At 45.8% G+C, this 20,598-nt stretch overlaps 1 pseudogene; it reads left to right on the top strand.

Moving 5' to 3' along the window:
- Window positions 1-702: 702 nt before the first annotated feature.
- Window positions 703-16,364, top strand: LOC137562385 (tubby-related protein 3-like; annotated as a pseudogene).
- Window positions 16,365-20,598: the final 4,234 nt, after the last annotated feature.

Raw genomic sequence — 20,598 nt, 5'->3', positions numbered from 1 at the left:
TGGGGTTAACATCCTGTGTTTACAAATTAGCTGTTCTGCCCAGGCTGGCGAGAATTCTTGGGCTAAAACAGCTGAAATATCAAATTACACTTGTGGTAAGTCACAGATGAGGGGAAATAGACAGGCTAAACTCTCTAAATACGTACAGGGTGGATTTTTCTATGTTTTCTTTCTGTCCTAAGCACGAGTTCAGGTCCACTCAATGTCTAAGCCAGTGACACCTTGTGGGATTTTTCTTTAAAGTGGACCCAAATTAAAAATGCAAGATTTCAGAAATAAAACCTATTTTCTAAATTATATTAATAAATAGCAGCCTTTTTTCAGCTGCATGATGACAAATATAAAATATTTTACATTTATTAGAGGAACCCTTCCTTTCTTTTCATATTGCCGGGACAGAATCCGGCAGACTGGTGAAGTAGGTGGTGTCCGGCAAAGGAGGAATTGCTAATGGCTGCCACCTGTATAACCCTAGTAATGAAAAGAGAAGGGTGAGAGGGATGCACTGAAATGCTCATAGGCTTGAAGGTGTGTTTATCTTTGTATGTGTCAGAGTGGCGCAACTAAAAAAATTTCGGTTTGGGTCCACTTTAATGTGTGTTATTTCTGAGCTTCTTCTGTCTCCTTCCAATTACTAGAGGGCACTGTTGGAGCAGAAGCAGAGGAAGAAGAGGCAGGAGATCCTAATGGTGCAGCCCAACCATGAGCCCAGACAGCGAAGACCGAAATCGAGAAAGAGCGAGGAGCAGGCTCTTCTCATGCCATGTCACACGCCTTGATCTGCCAGCTCAGATGTCATCCTGGATGGTAAGAGCTGGTGATTGAGATCACACAGAAAGCCTGATAATGTGCTGTATACACCTGGGAACATCACACCCGGAGAGGGCTTAGAAATACTAGTTGATAATATGATAACTATTCAGTGGCAAGCAGCATCAGCTAAATATGGAGACTGCCATAGACCTGGTGCTCTGACTGAAGTCTGACTGGATTAGCCACATGCTTGTTTCAGAGTTGTGGCTCAGACACTACTGATGCCAGAAAATCAACAACGCTGCCAGGCAACTGGCATTATTTAAAAGGAAATAAATATGGCAGCCTCCATATTACTCTCACTCCAGGTTCACTTTAAAGAGAACCTACAATGAGGATAAAATGGAGACTGCCATCTTTAGTTATTACAATTTGTCACCTTCTAAATACCTCCAGAATTGTTCTCAAAGTTCCTGTACCTCTTCTCTTTCTTCATCACTACAGGAATTGACGGTCCAGCTGCCTTCCTGCATTCCGATACTCAGGATGTAGAATACAAATTCCACATTTTATCAGTGGGCGAGACTTGTCCTGATGAGGAGGAATTGGAATCCTCCAGACCTGAGTCGAGTGATGTGAGCAATAGGCCGAGGCCAGGTGAAGGCAAGGTGTCAGTGGAGAATAGAGGTAGCTCAGAGGTCACCACTGACACTAGCAGACTCCAGCAAGAGTCAGTGAGGTGAAACCCCAGAAGAAAGAGGTCATATCCCGTCCTGCTGCCAGCAAGACCACAGCCAGGCCTGTTCATGAGGAGGGGGCCCAGGAAAACCATGAGGAATCTAGACGAGACCTGCAGGAATTGCTGCAGGAGAGAGGTCAGTGGTGACAAATAATGTCTTCGAATGTCTAAAGTGTATTATTATTATTTAGTATTTATAGAGCGATAACATCTTCCACAGCGCTCTATTCAATTCACTTTATTGTCATTGTGTAACACAACGAAATTACTTTTCATGACAACCCCACGGTGCATATAGGGAACATGTGATAGTAACAAGGAAGAGGATAGTGATAGTAACAAGGAAGAGAAGAAATTATACACATATGCCAGGTATTACAGATATTTAAACAATTTGTACACAGTGTTAATTATTTCAGAGAGGATTCAGAGTTCATCAAGTTTATGGCAGATGGGAAAAAGCTGTCTTTCAGTCTGTTTGTGTGTGTGCGGATTGATCTAAAACGTTTACCTGATGGAAGGAGCTCAAACAAGGCATTTCCAGGGTGAGTGTTGTCCTTGATAATGTTTTTGGCCCTTCTCATGCTGCGAGTATTATACAAACGTTCCAGTGACGGTAGTTAAGTGCCAATAATGGCTTCTGCTGTTTTAACAACTCGCTGCAGGGCTTCTCTAGTAGCCTTCGTGCAGCTGTTGTACCAGGCCGTCATGCAATTGGTCAGAACGCTTTCTATAGTGCATCTGTAGAAATTAACCAGCAGCTTCTGTGGGAGGTTAGCGCTCCTTAGTTTTCTCAGAAAGTAGAGGCGTTGTTGTGCTTTGCCAGTTAGAGCTAAAGCATTGTCAGCCCAGGACAGGTTCTCTGCGATGGTGACTCCCAAAAATTTGAAGCTGGAAACTCTCTCCACAGCCTCTGCATTGATCATTAGCGGTAGGTGAGTGGTCTTTTTGGTGGTCCTAAAGTCCAGAATAATTTCTTTGGTCTTCTTTGTATTTAATAACAGGTTGTTAATGTCGCACCATGCAGTCAGGTTCCTAACTTCTTCTCTGTATGCAGCTTCCTCATTGTCTGATATAAGCCCAATGACAGTCGTTTCATCTGCAAACTTAACAATTATGTTTGAGGTATGGATAGGCTGGCAGTCATGGGTGAAAAGTGCATAGAGGAGAGGGCTTAATACACAGCCCTGTGGCACACCAGTGTTCAGGGTAAGGGTGGAGGATGTCTGTTTTCCTAGTCTGACAGTTTGAGGGCGATTAGTAAGGAAGTCCAATAACCAAGTACATATGGAGGGAGCAAGACTTAGTGCATGGAGTTTGTTGGTCAGCTGGCTAGGTACAATGGTGTTAAATGCTGAGCTGTAGTCAACAAAGAGCATCCTAACATAGGAGTTGGGCTATTCCAGGTGTGAGAGGGCAGCATGGAGAGCTACACAGATGGCATCCTCAGTCGATCTCTTTGTTCGGTAAGCAAACTGGTGTTGATCTAGATTTGCTGGGATGGAGGCCTTGATGTGTGTGGCTACCAGTCGTTCAAAGCACTTGGCGATGACAGGGGTTAGAGCAACTGGTCGATAATCATTAAGACAGGTTATCCTAGGATTTTTTGGGACTGGCACAATGGTTGTAGATTTAAGGCATGATGGAACTACACCCAAGAACAGAGAAAGGTTGAATATTTGTGTAAAAACTTTCGCTAGTTGACCAGCACAGGCCTGGAGCACACGTCCTTACACACCATCAGGACCTGCAGCTTTCCTGGTGTTGATATTTGTGAGTGCTTGCTGCACTTCATGTATGTGAAGGATTAAAGGCTGTGAGTCTGTAGTGGGCCCAAAGTTGACTGGAGGCCGATTGTTGTCTTTTTCAAATCTAGCAAAGAGGTTGTTAAGTTCCTCTGCTAGGCTGGGGATGTTATTGTCCAGTGTATATGGAGTGCTATTCTTTTTGTAATCTGTGAATAGTTGAATGCTTTGCCACATCCTCTTTGGGTTTGAGTCATTTTCAAAGTTTTCCTCAATCCTTTGTTTGTATAGGGGTATATTGTCTTGTCACTTGACTGTCCCTCAGAGGGGCTTGCAATCTAATCTCTACCATAGTCATATGTCTATGTATGTATTGTGTAGTCTATGTAATAAAGTCTAGGGCCAGTTTATAGGGGGAAGCCAGTTAACTTAAAGTGTACCTGAGGCTGAGCCATGCATGCGCAGAGGCCCACGACTGCTCAGCAGAACGGAGGACATATCGGCAGAACGGAGGGGCCGAACGAATGGCGAGGGAGGCCACAGTGCTTGAGAAAGCCCCAGGTATGTATAAATAGGGGCTAGTGAACTATCTCAGGTTCACTTTAATTGTATGTTTTTATGATGTGAAAGGAACTGTAGAGCCTGTGGAAACCCACACAGACACAGGGAGAACATACAAACTCTGTGTAGATAGTGCCCTGGCTAGGATTCGAACCGGAAACCAGCATTGCAAGGCGAGAGTGCTAATCCCTACACCACCATGCTGCCCCTCTGTATAAACTGTTTCCTAAATTCACTCTACTATTTTCTCTAGACTGTGTGCATTATAATAGCGCCAATTTTAAAGTGTATTCAAGACAAACTTAAAGACATGGTCATACAGCCGGTCTTGGGCAGCAGCAGTGGTCTCCAGAAGGATGGGGAAAGCCTCTGGAGAATGGTTACTCTTATCTCTGTGGCCAAAATACTTCACAGTGCTACATTCTCATACTGTCTTTATGTAAACAGGCCCTTTGAAATCTCCTAGTTTAATATCACAATCTTTTTGCTATAAAACATTTATGAGGCATCATAAAACATTTAAAGCATAGATATGTAGAATGACAGACCTGTAGAGATGGTATACTGCTGAAAGCTAAAGTAATTGTGTCCCTGTCACAGGTTCCCTTCATTAGATGGCTATAATGCTGCCATCTAGTGGACTCCTGGCTGTCATACATCAGAGGTCATGTTTTGTTTCATTCTCTAACTGCTCTAACATAATTGAATTGGTATTATGAACAGGCATCTCAGACAGTCTACCTTTTGATGAAGACACAACCGATGAGGAGGAGGGAGACTCTGGAAGTACTCGGCCCGGTTCTTCAGCCAGCAAAAAGTCTCTGACCGTAAGTTCTGGGACGGACAAGCTGCTTTAGACCTCCATAGAGCATGCTGAAAAGCTGTCTACAGGGGGATACCTACAGTGAAAACCACATATCTAAATTTCGAGTAGCACCAGAAATGGCAGAGTACAGATTCAGAAGTGAAAATCAGAGTAATGTGAACAGAAACACAAAACCAGAGCTCTGCCAATCCAAGGAAACGTAATTTATTACTACATAGGCTTTACTTTGCTTTAAGTTTAGTAATACATTTAATCAATTACTACATAAGCCTTACAGTAAGGCAGAACACAGCTGATTTTACTGAACATTTTGTGAAATGTCAGTTCACTAAGGCCGTTCGGTACCGCATGGAAAGCTGAAATTACTGACTTGTGAGATAAATTGCTGACTTGGGAGCATGGCAATGGCTACAATTAACAATAGGCTGTTCGACAAAAAGTAAAATACCGCATTCATTATTTTAGACTTTTTTTCCCCCAAATTCACAAAGATTTTCACAGATGCGGTAGAATTTCAGTAAATTACTGAAAAATGTTGCTTCAATACACCAAGGCCTGTTGGGTATTAAGTCAGCTAAGGTCTCTGCAGCAAGCTGTGCCGACGCTCCTGTGACAGAGAGGAAAAGGCTTTCTGCATCACTGTAACCACTTAAGTACCAGCGGTCTCTGCCCCCTTCAGGACCAGAGGCCGCTGGTACAATACCGACGCATACCCACCACAACCGACGCACGCCGGGATCCTCCTGACATAGACTCTGCCGTCTCTATGATGGCAGAGTCACGTGAGCCTGTCAGGAGCCACTTTCATTGGCTCCTGACCGTGTCTATCAATGTAAGCCAATGGGAGCGGCTTACATTGATAGACACGCCCTGGAGCCAATGAAATCGGCTCCTGACCAGCTCACGTGGCTCTGCCGTCATAGAGACAAGCAGAGCCAGTGAGCTGCGGTGAGAGGCGTTGTGTTTGAGCGGGGTGATCGGCGGGGAGTGACGGAAACGGCGGATACGCGCTGCGGGCGGTGATTGAAATCTATGCCCTGCCAGCCAGGAGCCCACCAAAACAGGGCATAGATTTCAATCACCGCGGGCCTTAAGTAGTTAAATGTGCTTACATGCCACTAGATGCCACTCTTCTCTGTATCCCTATATAGATCTGCTCATTTATAGTGATGCAGAAAAGCCTCTTTGGAGTGTCTCTTTCTCCAGCTCTGTCATTCTGAAGTCTGACCTACAAGTGTATCGGATCAAATAGGGTGAAAAGAAGGAGGGGGGTGGCTCTTGCTATTGGCTGTCTGCTGTCTATTAAAGTTTGTTGAAAATAGTCCTCATGACATAACTGAGTAACCACTGCTCTGTTCTCTGCAGGAATCTGCGTCTGCAGAGACCATACCTATTGCTGCTCAAAGTGACGTAGGAGAAGTGGGTGACTTGAAAGAATTTGCCTTGCAGCCGGCCGCCCCGAGGTGTCACTGTACGGTGCCGCATTAGCCGCGACAAGAAGGGGATGGACCGCGGACTGTTCCCCACTTACTACATGCACCTGGAGAAAGATGACACCCGCAAGGTGAGGCTGCTGAGGCCTGTGCTTCCGGGTGGGCGGGGCACAATCCCTGCATCCTGCTTACTCGGGCTTCTGTTTCAGATTTTCCTTCTGGCTGGAAGAAAGCGGAAAAAAAGCAAAACATCCAATTATCTGATTTCCATCGACCCCACAGACCTGTCCCGGGAAGGGGAATGTTTCATTGGCAAACTCCGGTATGCAGACATATTTCACATTGCACTGTTCTCTTTTATCTCTCAATGGTCAATAAATAGGCTATTGAATTTGCCAAAATGTATATTTAAAGCATTAGCATACCTTTTCCTAAAGAACCACTATCGTAGAAGGTTGTACAATTTAAAATACATACATATAAAATGTAATTAAACAGAAAATTAAACATCAGGTATGCAAGTGACAGTTTGTCTCCTGTTGCGACTGTCAGACTATAGCATAACCCTCACTGATGAGGAACTACAGCCGTAAAACTCTTTCCTGGTAGAGAACAGCTTCTGAGTGAGGGGATAGATGAAAGAGGTCAGTAGTTCATATATTTTAGCTTCTGGGACACTGAGAGCGGACCTGAACTCAGAACTTCCTCTCTGCTCTACGCAACAGCATAATGACCTTTAAAGAAAAGCGTTTCCTTGTTACAACTGATAGAAATCCTGCAATAAATCTGCAGTGTGTCACTTTCTGCTTTCGTGGAAGCAGACATATTGTTAACATCCTGTCTTTACCAATTTAGCTGCTCTGCCGTGACAGTCAGCTGATACAGCTAAGGGATCAAATTACAACTTGTGCTTTTAGTCACAGATGAGGAGAATTAACAGGCTAAACTCTCTAAATACATACAGGGTGCATTTCTCTCTGTTTTCCTTCTGTCCTGTGCAAGAGTTCAGGTCCAAGACTGTATCAGTCATATGATGACTACCCCGGCGCAGCAGTAACAGAATACGTTCCGTTGAGCACATTCTCAACAGACACACCTAATGTGTAAACATACCTTAATTTTAGATGAGAATAAACATACAAATATCCAGGCACATCGCCTCTAGTTAGGACATTAAATAAATTATTAGGGAAAGGGAGGAGCTGAAGGGGGTGTGGCTAGAAAACAGCAAAAATCTATTAACCCTTCGCACACTCACATGCAAATGTTCAAACAATTGCATTCACAGATTCACTCATCCAGGCACAACTGTTATCCCTACAGCTAAATTAAAAGCCAGGGTTTTAGTTCACAGAAGAATGCATTCTTATGCTTAATCACCTATACTGCGCATTAGTACCCAGGTAAACATAGGTGTCCTAACTCTGGCCCTGTAACATGCATAGTGCAGACATGCAAACACATTCATTGCATCAAACCTATCAATGGATTAGGAGCACACATCCTAACTTCCTCTCCTGGGAAAGACAGTGCATCTTACCAATCGCACAAGGGAGCTAATGTTATGTGTCCATGTGCACCATGCGCATACACCAGCATAAGCTGTCTACATGCTGACAAACATACAGGGGAAGGGGGGAGTGCACCGAATTGGACCCTAGCCACAGGGGTCAATGATAAGAATAAACATACAAATATCCAGGCACATCGCCTCTAGTTAGGACATTAAATAAATTATTAGGGAAAGGGAGGTGCTGAAGGGGGTGTGGCTAGAAAACAGCAAAAATCTATTAACCCTTCGCACACTCACATGCAAATGTTCAAACAATTGCATTCACAGATTCACTCATCCAGGCACAACGGTTATCCCTACAGCTAAATTAAAAGCCAGGGCGATAACTAGAGGCGATGTGCCTGGATATTTGTATGTTTATTCTTATCATTGACCCCTGTGGCTAGGGTCCAATTCGGTGCACTCCCCCCTTCCCCTGTATGTTTGTCAGCATGCAGACAGCTTATGCTGGTGTATGCGCATGGTGCACATGGACACATAACATTAGCTCCCTTGTGCGATTGGTAAGATGCACTGTCTTTCCCAGGAGAGGAAGTTAGGATGTGTGCTCCTAATCCATTGATAGGTTTGATGCAATGAATGTGTTTGCATGTCTGCACTATGCATGTTACAGGGCCAGAGTTAGGACACCTATGTTTACCTGGGTACTTCTGCGCAGTATAGGTGATTAAGCATAAGAATGCATTCTTCTGTGAACTAAAACCCTGGCTTTTAATTTAGCTGTAGGGATAACAGTTGTGCCTGGATGAGTGAATCTGTGAATGCAATTGTTTGAACATTTGCATGTGAGTGTGCGAAGGGTTAATAGATTTTTAATTTTAGATGAGACACACCTTTAAAATTGTAGGATTATAAAAAAAGTCATAATTAGGAGTAGGAGATAGAAATGTGAAAAGCAAATCTATTCATTTATAAATATATTCAGGTTACTGGGCTGGCCTCAGCCCCGCCTCCACATGCTGAGTGTGCCTATGGAGCATGCCAGGGTGATCCTTTCCTTACTCCAGTCTTCTTCCATCAGCTGCGTCCTGCTGCAGTATCCTCTGCACCTGTACATCTCTGGTCTAGATTTGTCCTCATCAGCGAATGGCTGCCTGAGGTCTATATTCTGGGTTGTTGTAATGATCTATTTACTTTCTTGTTTTATCCAACCTGATGGGGACCAAGTTTACTGTATATGACGATGGTGAGAGCCCCGGTAAGGGCAAGGCTGCTGGAGCGATGGACACTAACAAAATGAGGCAGGAGCTGGCGGCTGTTTGTTATGTAAGAGGCTCCTCCTACTCTTCTCTCCTGAACCCCCATACTCTTATTCATAGTCAAAGGACCGCTATCACCAAAAATTGTAACATTTAAAATACATACATATAAAATGTACATTTCTCCTAGAGTTAAATGCACAGTACATTATTTGTTTCCTATAATGCTGTCCCTGACAAATCTGTCATATATTGGACTAGCCCATCTCCTCATGGGGGATTCTCTGTACCTCCTTTTATTTTTACAAAACCACCCCCCGCAAAGCCAGCTTTCCTACTTGTGAGATGGACTAGTCTCCTGCCTTCCGTAAGTGACAGGAACTTGGAAAAAAGTAATAAATTTATAGTGCATTTTACTCAGGGAGAGATGTATGTTTTATATGTATGTATTTACATCTTTTGTGCAATAGTTGTCCTATAATCAGTGCTCCCTGACCCTTTTATATATATGTTTTTGTGTGCAAGATTTTGCATTTTGATTTTTTTTCCATCTAATTAACTTCAAAATCACATGCAAATGTTAACAGAAATATTCTGTGTTTCCATTGACTTGCATTGAAGCTCGACTTGCACATTGCACATAAAATTAACCACTTGAGGACTCAGCCTTTACCCCCCCCCCCCCCCCCTTAAGGACCAGCGCTGTTTTTTATGATCTGTGCTGGGTGGGCTCTGCAGCCCCCAGCACAGATCGGGTTGCAGGCAGAGCGATCAGATCACCCCCCCTTTTCCCCCCTATGGGGATGATGTGCAGGGGGGGTCTGATCGCTCCTGCCTGCCTGGGTGTTGCGGGGGGGGGGGGCACCTCAAAGCCCCCCTCCGCGGCGAAATTCCCCCCCCCCCCCCCCCCCGTCACCCCTGGTGATCGGGGCTGCACAGGACGCTATCCGTCCTGTGCAGCCTGTGACAGGCTGTCCTCTGTCACATGGCGGCGATCCCCGGCCGCTGATTGGCCGGGGATCGCCGATCTGCCTTACGGCCAGGGCCGGATTTGTATTCTTTACCGCCCAAGGCCACTGCCAGAAGCCGCCCCCCTTCACTATAGGTAGGCACATGACTCTTCCTCCTCCTTGCAGTATAGGCGGCAGTCTATTAACCCTTCCCTCTAGTACAGGCCGCCAGAGAACCCTTCCCCCACCCACCTCCAGTATAAATAGCCAGATAACCCTTCCCCTCCCCTAGAGTTTAAATAGCCTGATGTCCCCCCTTCCCTTCAGTATAGGTATCCTGATGACCACTTCACTCTAGTATAAAAAGCCAGATGACCCTTTCTCCCCCTTCCGAATAGATAGCCTGATGACCCCCTCCCTCCCGTATGGCCTGCTGCCCACCCGCCCTTGATCCTGTGGTGCCCTAGGCCATGGCCTATGTGGCCTTGGCTTAAATCCGGCCCTGCTTACGGCGCTGCTGTAGCAGCAGCGCCGTTCAATGTAAACAAAGGAGACAAACGTCTCCTGCTGATCGCGGCTCGCAGACTATTCACGGAGACCCGCTCCGTGATCTAACAGGAAACGGCCGCTCGCGCGAGTGGCCTTTCCTGATTAATTAGGGAGGCACCTGGCGACGTAGATGTGCGTCGCTGGTCCTCCAGCTACCACTTTGCCGCCACACGGTATGAGTGTGCGGTCGGCAAGTGGTTAAGCAGACTTATGATCCAAATATAAACCGCAGAGAAATTATGTAAGCATGCACAAATGCTAATAAAACGTAGTGCCATTGAAATACATGACCTATGTAGCAATCGCTTTTTTTGAAAAATTGCATGTGAACTCTCGTTCTTTTTCTTCTGTTTTTTTCCTCCTCTTTTTTTTTGTCTGTCCCTTCCTACCTGCCTCTCCCTCTCCTCTCTTTATTGCTTATTCTTATCATTTCATCCCTTAGGAGACCAATGTTTTGGGCTTTAAAGGACCCCGGAAGATGTCTGTGTTACTCCCTGGAATGAATATTAATCATGAACGGGTTCCTTTCCAGCCAGTAAATGTAAGTTTCCCATTTTTTTATGGCCCTTTTATTGTGCAGTAGCTGTACACCCCACTGACCCCTGTACAATGCACCGACCCCGGTGCACTGTACACCCCACTGACCCCTGTACAATGCTCCGACCCCCATGCACTGTACACCCCACTGACCCCTGTACAATGCACCGACCCCGGTGCACTGAACACCCCACTGACCCCTGTACAATGCACCGACCCCCATGCACTGTACACCCCACTGACCCCTGTAAATGCACCGACCCCCATGCACTGTACACCCCACTGACCCCCTACACTGTGCTCCCCACTGACCATACAATGCACTGACCACCAAACACTGTATACACCACTGACCCCAATGCACTGTTCACTCCACTGACCATACAATGCACTGACCCCCATGCACTGTACACCCCAATGACCCCCCGTACAATGCACTGACCCCATATACTGTGATCTGCACTCAGCAGCTTTTCATCTCTATTACTAAATTAAGGTTGGAAGTATGCACGGACGCACAGCTGCGCATGCACACTACAACCTCCGCAGTAAGCCGCCGCCCAAACTAAGCCACCGCCCTATAAGTGCACAGGCGCACCGGAAAGGCATAGGTTAGACGAACAAGGGGGGACGGAAATGGGTGCATCGCACGGGGAGGGGGGCATCTGGGTTTCACGCATCAGAGGATGGATGCTCTGGGGGGGGGGGGGGGGGGGCAGTGGAACTTTATGATTCTTTCAAGAATCAGGGGTTTCCTGGTTTATACCAACAGGAGCAGCATAGCACAGATAGACATATTCATACTAATTCCTTCTCTGCTGCACACAGAGATACAGCTGCTCCCCTTTATTTTCCAGCTGTTTGCCATGTAATGGGTCACTGGCACATGGCATTGTGAGCACACAGCTAGATTTGCACATCTCTAGTGCCCCATTCTGAAGCACATGGGGGGGAGTGTCCTCCAGAGTCCGCAGTGATGTCACAGTGATGTTTGTTATCCTTCTCAGGAATCGGAGAGTCTTCTGTCCCGGTGGCAGAGCAAACGCAATGAAAACATAATCGAGCTGCACAACAAGGCTCCGGTGTGGAATGACGACACTCAGTCCTATGTGCTGAACTTCCACGGCCGCGTCACTCACACCTCCGTCAAGAACTTCCAGATTGTACATGACAATGACCGTAAGTCCTTTGTACACCAGCTGCCGTATGTGTCTTCCTCCTTTATCTCTGGTTTTTCCTTCCCCCCTCTACAGTCTCAGGCCTGGTTCACACTACAAGAGCTTTTTCTAAGCGCTTGTGATTTTAAAAGTTCTTGCGAAAGTAAATGCTGTGGCTGTGTTCTCACTTGAGCAAAGTGACTTTATAAACATCACCCATAGCATCACAGCACTAGCGATTTAAAGAACCAGTGACACCCATGCTAACCTAGAAATTTAAAACACATAAAGTACAGACCAAAAGTCTGGACACACCTTCTCATTCAAAGAGTTTTCTTTATTTTCATGACTATGAACATTGTAGATTCACACTGAAGGCATCCAAACTAGGAATTAACACATGTGAAAGTATAGTACATAACCAAAAAGTGTGTAACAACTGAAAATGTGTCATATTCTAGGTACTTCAAAGTAGCCACCTTTTGCTTTGATTACTGCTTTGCACACTCTTGGCATTCTCTGGATGAGCTTCAAGAGGTAGTCACCTGAAATGGTCTTCCAACAGTCTTGAAGGAGTTCCCAGAGATGCTTAGCACTTGTTGGCCCTTTTGCCTTCACTCTGCGGTCCAGCTCACCCTAAACCATCCACCCCATCACTCTTCTTCCTGGTCAAATAGCCCTTACACAGCCTGGATGTGTGTTTGGGTCATTGTCCTGTTGAAAAATAAATGATAGTCCAACTAAACGCAAACCGGATGGAATAGCATGCCGCTGCAAGATGCTGTGGTAGCCATGCTGGTTCAGTATGCCTTCAGTTTTGAATAAATCCCCAACAGTGTCACCAGCAAAGCACCCCCACACCATCACACCTCCTCCTCCATGCTTCACGGTGGGAACCAGGCATGTAGAGACCATCCGTTCACCTTTTCTGCGTCGCACAAAGACACGGTGGTTGGAACCAAAAATCTCAAATGTGGAGTCATCAGACCAAAGCACAATTTTCCACTGGTCTAATGTCCATTCCTTGTGTCCTTTAGCCCAAACAAGTCTCTTCAGCTTGTTGCCTGTCCTTAGCAGTGGTTTCCTAGCAGATATTCTACCATGAAGGCTTGATTCACACAGTCTCCTCTTAAAGAGACACTGAAGCGAGACTAAATCTCGCTTCAGCTCTCATATATAGCAGGGGCACATGTGCCCCTGCTAAAACGCCGCTATCCCGCGGCTGCACGAGGGTCCCTGTCCCCCCAACCCACCCCCCGCAAACCTTGGTCGCAAGTTGGTCGTAGGTTTTTTTCTTCCTGGAGGCAGGGCTAACGGCTGCAGCCCTGCCTCCCAGCGCGTCTATCAGACGCGCATCGCCACCTCTCCCCCGCCCCTCTCAGTGAAGGAAGACTGAGAGGGGCGGGGGAGAGGCGGAGATACGCGTCTGACAGACGCGCATGGGGCAGGGCTGCGGCGGTTAGCCCTGCCCCAATGCGGAAGCGCTCCCCCGCATTACGGAGGGGATTTGGGGGGACAGGGACCCCCGTTAAGCCGCGGGATAGCGGCGTTTTAGCAGGTGTGCCCCTGCTACATATGAGGTCTGAAGCGAGATCTATTCTCGCTTTAGACTCTCTTTAACAGTTGTTCTAGAGATGTGTCTGCTGCTAGAACTCTGTGTGACATTGACCTGGTCTCTAATCTGAGCTGCTATTAACCTGCGATTTCTGAGGCTGGTGACTCGGATGAACTTATTCTCTGCAGCAGAAGTGACTCTTGGTCTTCCTTTCCTGGAGCGGTCCGCATGTGAGCCAGTTTCTTTGTAGCGTTTGATGGCTTTTGAGACTGCATTTGGGGACACTTTCAAAGTTTTCTAAATTTTTCGGACTGACTGACCTTAATTTCTTAAAGAGAACCCGAGGCGCGGTTCTTACAACGCAATCCCCATACAGAGGCTGGGTCTGCCTATAGAGCCCAGTCTCTGTTGCTATTTAGCTTCCTCTAAAGCCCCCCCTGCGCGCTGTGAGACCCCATAAAACACAGCCGCGCTGTCAACACGCAGCGTGTCGCAGCGGGCTGCGTTTTTCTCTCTGTCAGTCTCCGCTCTCCCCCGCCTCCTGAATTGCTCCGGTCCCCACCCCATCCCTTCCCTCGCCGCTGATTGGAGGGAAGGGACGCGGGCAGAGACCGGAGCGATGCAGGAGGCGGGGGAGAGCGGAGACTGACATTAGAGAGGTAAACGATTTATGGGGTCTCACAGCGCGCAGGGGGGGGGGGGTTTGGAGGAAGATAAATAGCAACAGAGGCTGGGCTCTATAGGCAGACCCAGCCTCTGTATGGGGATTGCGTTGTAAGAACCCCGCCTCGGGTTCTCTTTAAAGTAATGATGGCCACTCGTTTTTCTTTATTTAGCTGCTTTTTTCTTGCCATAATACAAATTCTAACAGTCTATTCAGTAGGTCTATCAGCTGTGTATCCACCTGACTTCTCCACAACGCAACTGATGGTCCCAACCCCATTTATAAGGCAAGAAATCCCACTTATTAAACCTGACAGGGCATACCTGTGAAGTGAAAACCATTTCAGGTGACTACCTCTTGAAGCTCATCAAGAGAATGCCAACAGTGTGCAAAGCAGTAATCAAAGCAAAAGGTGGCTACTTTGAAGAACCTAGAATATGACATGACAGTTGTTTTACACTTTTTGTTATGTACTATACTTCCACATGTGTTAATTCATAGTTTGAATGCCTTCAGTGTGAATCTACAATGTTCATAGTCATGAAAATAAAGAAAACTCTTTGAATGAGAAGGTGTGTCCAAACTTTTGGTCTGTACTGTATATAAGTAGATAAATACTAGTTCTACTTACATAATAGATGTATTGCACTGTATGCGTTATGATTCCTGTGAATTTGAGGCTGGTTTCACACCAGGACGTTGCGTTTTAGGGGACGTTATGGTCGCACAACGTGCCCCTAACGCAACGCCTGGTGCTCTCTAAGGTGGACGTCAGAGTGAGCCGCGTTGTGCAGCTCACTCTGGCGTCCGTGATGCGCACTCTTGGACGCATGTGGCATCACGTGGTCCCGCCCGGCCAATCGCCGCACAGAGCGGCCGCTCCAGGAAGTAAACACTGCACGTCACTGAGTGCAGTGAATATTAATTAGCCATGTGCTTGGCCGCTCTCCGCTCCTCCCCAACATTACTGTGCATGTCCAAGCAGTCTAACGCGGCTCTGCCGCTTACAAAGTACTGCATGCAGTACGTTGTGTAATGGCGCAGCGTTACTGTGTAACGCAACGCGGCAACGTGGGCAGTGTGAACAGCCCATTGATTTTTCATTGCTATGCGGTGGGGTGCGTTACAGGCTGCTCTAACGTGCGCCTGTAACGTCCCACTGTGAAACCAGCCTTATAAAGGGAAAGCAAATAATCCTATTCTAGGCAGTTTCCATCTTGGTTACCATTAACCTCCTGACATTTCCTCCCTCACTCTTTTTTTTCTCTTGATAATTGTGTATTCGTTACCCGCCCTCCTCCCAGAGTCTTCTGATACTCCCACTGAGGTTTATACTAGAAAGTGCACTGTCTTATGTCATTAGAAGGAGGGGAAAATAAAGGGAAGAGGAGGAATATATTATAGAAAAAAAAAGACCCCCAGCATGCAACTGTTTGGCAATGGCAATTAAAGGGCCAGTGCTCCTAAGGTATGTGATTAACAGCAGAATAGTTTTATATGCAGGATTAGCATCTTTGTCACTTAAAACACTCAGACCAGTTTCTGTTGAAATTGGATTTTTATGGTGACAATCTCGCTTTAAAAAGCTCTTGCAGTGTGAACCAGGCCTAATCCTCCTCCACAAGGTTGACCTGAAGAACTGTCTGGAAGACTGTTAAACGTAAAGAGGAGCTTTACCGAAAGTTAGCAGTAGGGAGAAAAAAAAATAAATTAATACATTGCAAAGTGAGAAGTTCCTCTTCTAAATCCAGAAAAAAAGAAGGAAAATCTTTTGTTGTCACCATTATCAAATGTCTTGTATTTCTCTTTTAAAGTTTTAAGTAATGCTTTCATCATTGTCTCCACTGTTTACTGCCCTAACCTTCCACACTCCTGACTGCGGTTGTGTATTGCTGGCTTTATGTAAGTTTGTCTCTGCGTCTGACCTTGGCCTCATCTCTTCCCTTCTAGCCGAGTACATCGTCATGCAGTTTGGCCGGGTAGCAGAGGACCTCTTCACCCTGGATTACAGCTACCCCATGTGTGCTCTGCAGGCCTTCGCAGTGGCCCTCTCCAGCTTTGACAGCAAGCTTGCATGTGAGTGAACAGGACGCATCTCCGCCCTTCATCTACGCACATTTATGAAGGTGGCGCCTTTCTCTTGGATATCATCCTCATGCTCAACGCTCAGGACAAGGCGGAGCCTCATTCAGGAGAAATGCGTGTGTCCGTCCTTACCTCTAAAGTACTGACCTGCGCCTGTAGTGCACAAATGCCATTGTGTCTTTAACATCCAATATGCAACAAGGCAGGTGGGACAACCTCTCTGCTGCTTTCTCTAGCTTAACAGTCGCAGTTTGTGATGTCCATAAACAGACTACTGGTGAGGTGCAGCTACCACAAGGTGTTTTATACTGCACATCTTTTCCTGTGGTCTCTGGCAGTCCACCAGCCCTGGGTGCACCATATGGTGGTTCTGATGCAAAATCCACAACCTTTCAGTCGCTTAAAGCCCCAGTCCTGGCACAGTTTGTTTATATCCATTTGATAGAACACTATTTTTGCTTTTGCTAAATGAAAAAAAACTTCTGCACCAATTCATTAATCATCATGGCCACCTCAGCAACCTCCTACTGCCTGTTCATTTCATCTTAGTCTGAAGCCACACCTTCCTACTAGGGACTGAGCCATGATAGGCCGTCAGCAGAGAGGTGTGGCTTCAGCTGATGAAGCAATAACTCTTCCCCCTGCATGCCTATGGGATTAAAAGGAAGAGACTGATTTAGGCCTCTTTCACACAGGCAGTGGACAGAGATAGATCCAGTGCCTGCTGCTCCCATGGATCTGGTTGCAGGCACTTGCAGTGTAAGTGTCAGGCAAAGGTAGTGAGGGGTCCCCTCCACATACACACCTGAGTGGGCTGCAGCCACCTCCTAGATGTTACATGTAATGGTTTTCTGTTACACAGTTAGGTCATTCTAGGAATTGCCGGCAATTCTAAAAATCACTGCCAATGAAAGTGGTTGGAGGTGAGCCAACTGAAGTAATTGCGATTTGGCTAAATTTGCGATTTGGCTTTGCCTAATTTGCCACCATTTTGCTAGCGATCATGATTTAATGTTAAGTATAGGATTGCAGCAAAATCACTTTTCAAACTCTATACATAGCGATTTTACAGTTCTTGTACGACCCAGAAACCACCAAACTGCTACACAAAATCCCTTGCAGAACTTTAAATTGTTAATTGCAATGGCTTTTTCAATTGGCAGCAATAAAATAAAACTGCTACAAAAAAGGCAGGGAATTGCTGCTGAAAACGCTCTACAAAACACTAGCAAAAACGTTGAGCGACAGTGATCAGCTATCTGTAGTACGTCCCAGCAGGCCTCTGGGCTGGGATCCACAAGAAAACACTAATTGCTGAGCGCTTTTAGTAGCGATTTTTTTGTGATTTGCTGCATTTTTCAGAGTGTTTTCTGGTGTTTCTTAAGCGATTATAAATGTAAAGCAAGCAGTTTGTATAGTTGAAGACAGATATAGCCGCACTGGATCAGACAAACGGTACTTTTATTGTGGTTCATGGGTACAGACAACGTGGTATGCAGTGAGGGGTAGGAGGAGCCTGATAGCTGTTTTACGGTTACACACTTTTTCAGAGGCTAAAGTGCAGCTTCTGAAGAGCTGTCAGGGTCCTCTTATCCCTCCCACTTTATACCACAATATTGTCTGTACCCCGAACTACAATATAGGTACCCGTCTGTCTGATCCAGTGCCACTATATCTGTCTTTACCTATATGGATGTCCTTTCTGGTGTGCACATTTTACGAGTAGCAATGACTCGGGGCCACACTGCCAGCTGACATCTAGTACCGGTCTCTCCCCTACTGCCCTGTACAATTTGTACAGTGATTGCAATTTCCATAGTGATTTGGGATTTCCACAGATTTGGCAGTAAAGGACCACAAAATTGTTCTGTATGGTGGTTGAAAAGCGACTTTGCAGCGATCCTATATACAAGTGCAAATGCTGCAGCGATTGGGATTTTGGAAAATTGCAGTCGCTACTGTGGCATGCCCTCCATTGACTTTCATTAATTTAGCACTAGGTGATTCCAAAATGCTGCTCTCTAGTGGTCCCTAGGCCTAACTGCACCTTGTACTAGCCACCGATGTGTGGTTACTAATGCTGCCATTTGGCTGCATGGCATCTGGGTGCTGCACGAATCTCGGCCGATAGGAAGCAGAACCACAAATGCAAATGTGCAGTTCAGCCGCCCATGTGAAAGAGGCCTGAGTGAGCTGGCAGCTGGTGGTTCCTGAGGAGCTTGGGAAACGAGAATTAGTGCAGCAACTATTTTTATGAAAACTTGTTTTATGCATATTTATGTTAAAATCATGTTCTGCTAATAACATAAAAATGGGCCTGACCAGGCTGAGTACACAAAAGTCCAACTAATACCAGTCAGGATCACATCCAATAATAGAAGCTGCTTTTTTCCCCCTTTCACATTCAGCCATTCTACAATATAAGCCTGTCATGGGGTTGGCTGTGGCAGGAAGGGATGGGCGGAGCTTCAAGTCAGGCCTCTATCCTGTGTGGGCCAGAGACAGCTGGATCACAGTAAGGTATCTGGAGGATAGCCGAGGGACTTGTGACACCGTTTGGTAGCTGTACTTAAAGGACAAATGAAGTGAGAGGGATATGAAGGCTGCCATATTTATTTCCTTTTAAGCAATACCAGTTACCTGGCAGCCCCACTGATCCTCTGCCTCTAATACTTTTAACCATAGGCCCTGAACAAGCATATGCAGATCAGGTGTATCTGACATTATTAGCTGCATGCTGGTTTCTGGTGTTATTCAGACACAATTGCAGACAAATAGATAAGCAGGGCTGCCAGGCAACTGGTATTGTTTAAAAGGAAATAAATATGGCAGTCTCCATATCCTTCTCACTTCAGTTGTCCTTTAAAGGACACGTAAACTGAGAATGATATGGAGGCTGTCATATTAATTTCCTTGTAAACTATACCAGTTGCCTGGCTGCCATGCTGATCATCTGCCTCTAATACTTTTAGCCATAGCCCCCAAACAAGCATGCAGATCAGGCGTTTCTGACAAGATTAGCTGAATGCTTGTTTCAGGGGTGTAATCCAGACACTACTGCAGCCAAAGAGATCATCAGGACCTCAGGCAACTGCCATTTTTTAAAAGGAAATAAATATGGCACTCTCAGTTCAGGTATCCTTTAAGGTGGTCATACATGAAGGAATTTAGATAAAAAGCAATACCATAAGCACCCACTTTAATTTTGTTTCTTTCCCTATATTTCATAGTAGCAAACACAAAATAACCTGTATGTGCTTCTCATCGCATCATTATGCGTTATCCTTACATCATACAACAGCAACTTACGTTGCTAAGTGTATGGAAAGAAAATAATGTATTTAGTGTATCTAAACATGCGCATCATCAGCTTGGTGGAAGAAAGGGGGGGGGAGATGGTATTATGACTCACTTCCTGAACAGTTTGATCGACAGCACAAAATCAGATATCATGTACAGTGTATGGACAACTGATTGACTGTTCATTGACAAACCATCTTCTGATCGAAAAAAGATTTGGAATGTGGATTAGGCCTTGCAGGTTCATGTACTCTCCTATAGAGAGGGAAAGGGGATCAGATACAGGGGGCTTCCGAGTACGGACAGAAACAAAGAAATCAGTCAAAATAATCCAAACCAGCTAATCACCCGGGTAGATTGTTGGGCATCGGTACGCCATTGACTATATGGGGCTATTGTGTGAGCAGAGTGCGATATTCACAGTACGTAGAAACGCAAAAACGAAAGGATAAGGCCACTTACAAAACATATATACTGTATATTCCGGCATCTAAGACGACTGGGTGTATAAGACTACCCCTCTTCCAACACACACCAAATAACATATACTAGTGCTATGTATGAACAGATACAAGTGCTGTACTGTATGTGATACCCAGTATATAACATGATAATGGTAAGCCTACCACCCCCTTAAAACCCCCATACACCACCATCCCCCATACTCCATCCCCTCTTAACCTATTAAAATAATAGACACGGACTACTTGGCATTGGATTAATTTTAAGGCCATAGCAGCCCCTTTCTTTATTCAGCCAATTAACAATGTTCCAAACAAACCAAATAACCATCATAACCAAAATAACCAAAACAGCATTCACAAAGAGCTGGGGTAAGGGGTCCGGAGGCACCGAAAGTCTGTCTGTCATAACACCCGTGTGACATGCAGCCTTGTACCGGCCCCCAGCCGCGGAACTCGGCTCGGGGACAGCTGCATGCCCCAAAGTCGTCTCTCTTCACTCCGTTAAAAC

This window comes from Hyperolius riggenbachi, chromosome 3 (assembly GCF_040937935.1).
Source record: "Hyperolius riggenbachi isolate aHypRig1 chromosome 3, aHypRig1.pri, whole genome shotgun sequence".
Taxonomy (NCBI): domain Eukaryota; kingdom Metazoa; phylum Chordata; class Amphibia; order Anura; family Hyperoliidae; genus Hyperolius; species Hyperolius riggenbachi.
The sequence above is the reverse complement of the archived record's forward strand: the minus strand, read 5'-3'. Positions and strand labels throughout refer to the sequence as shown.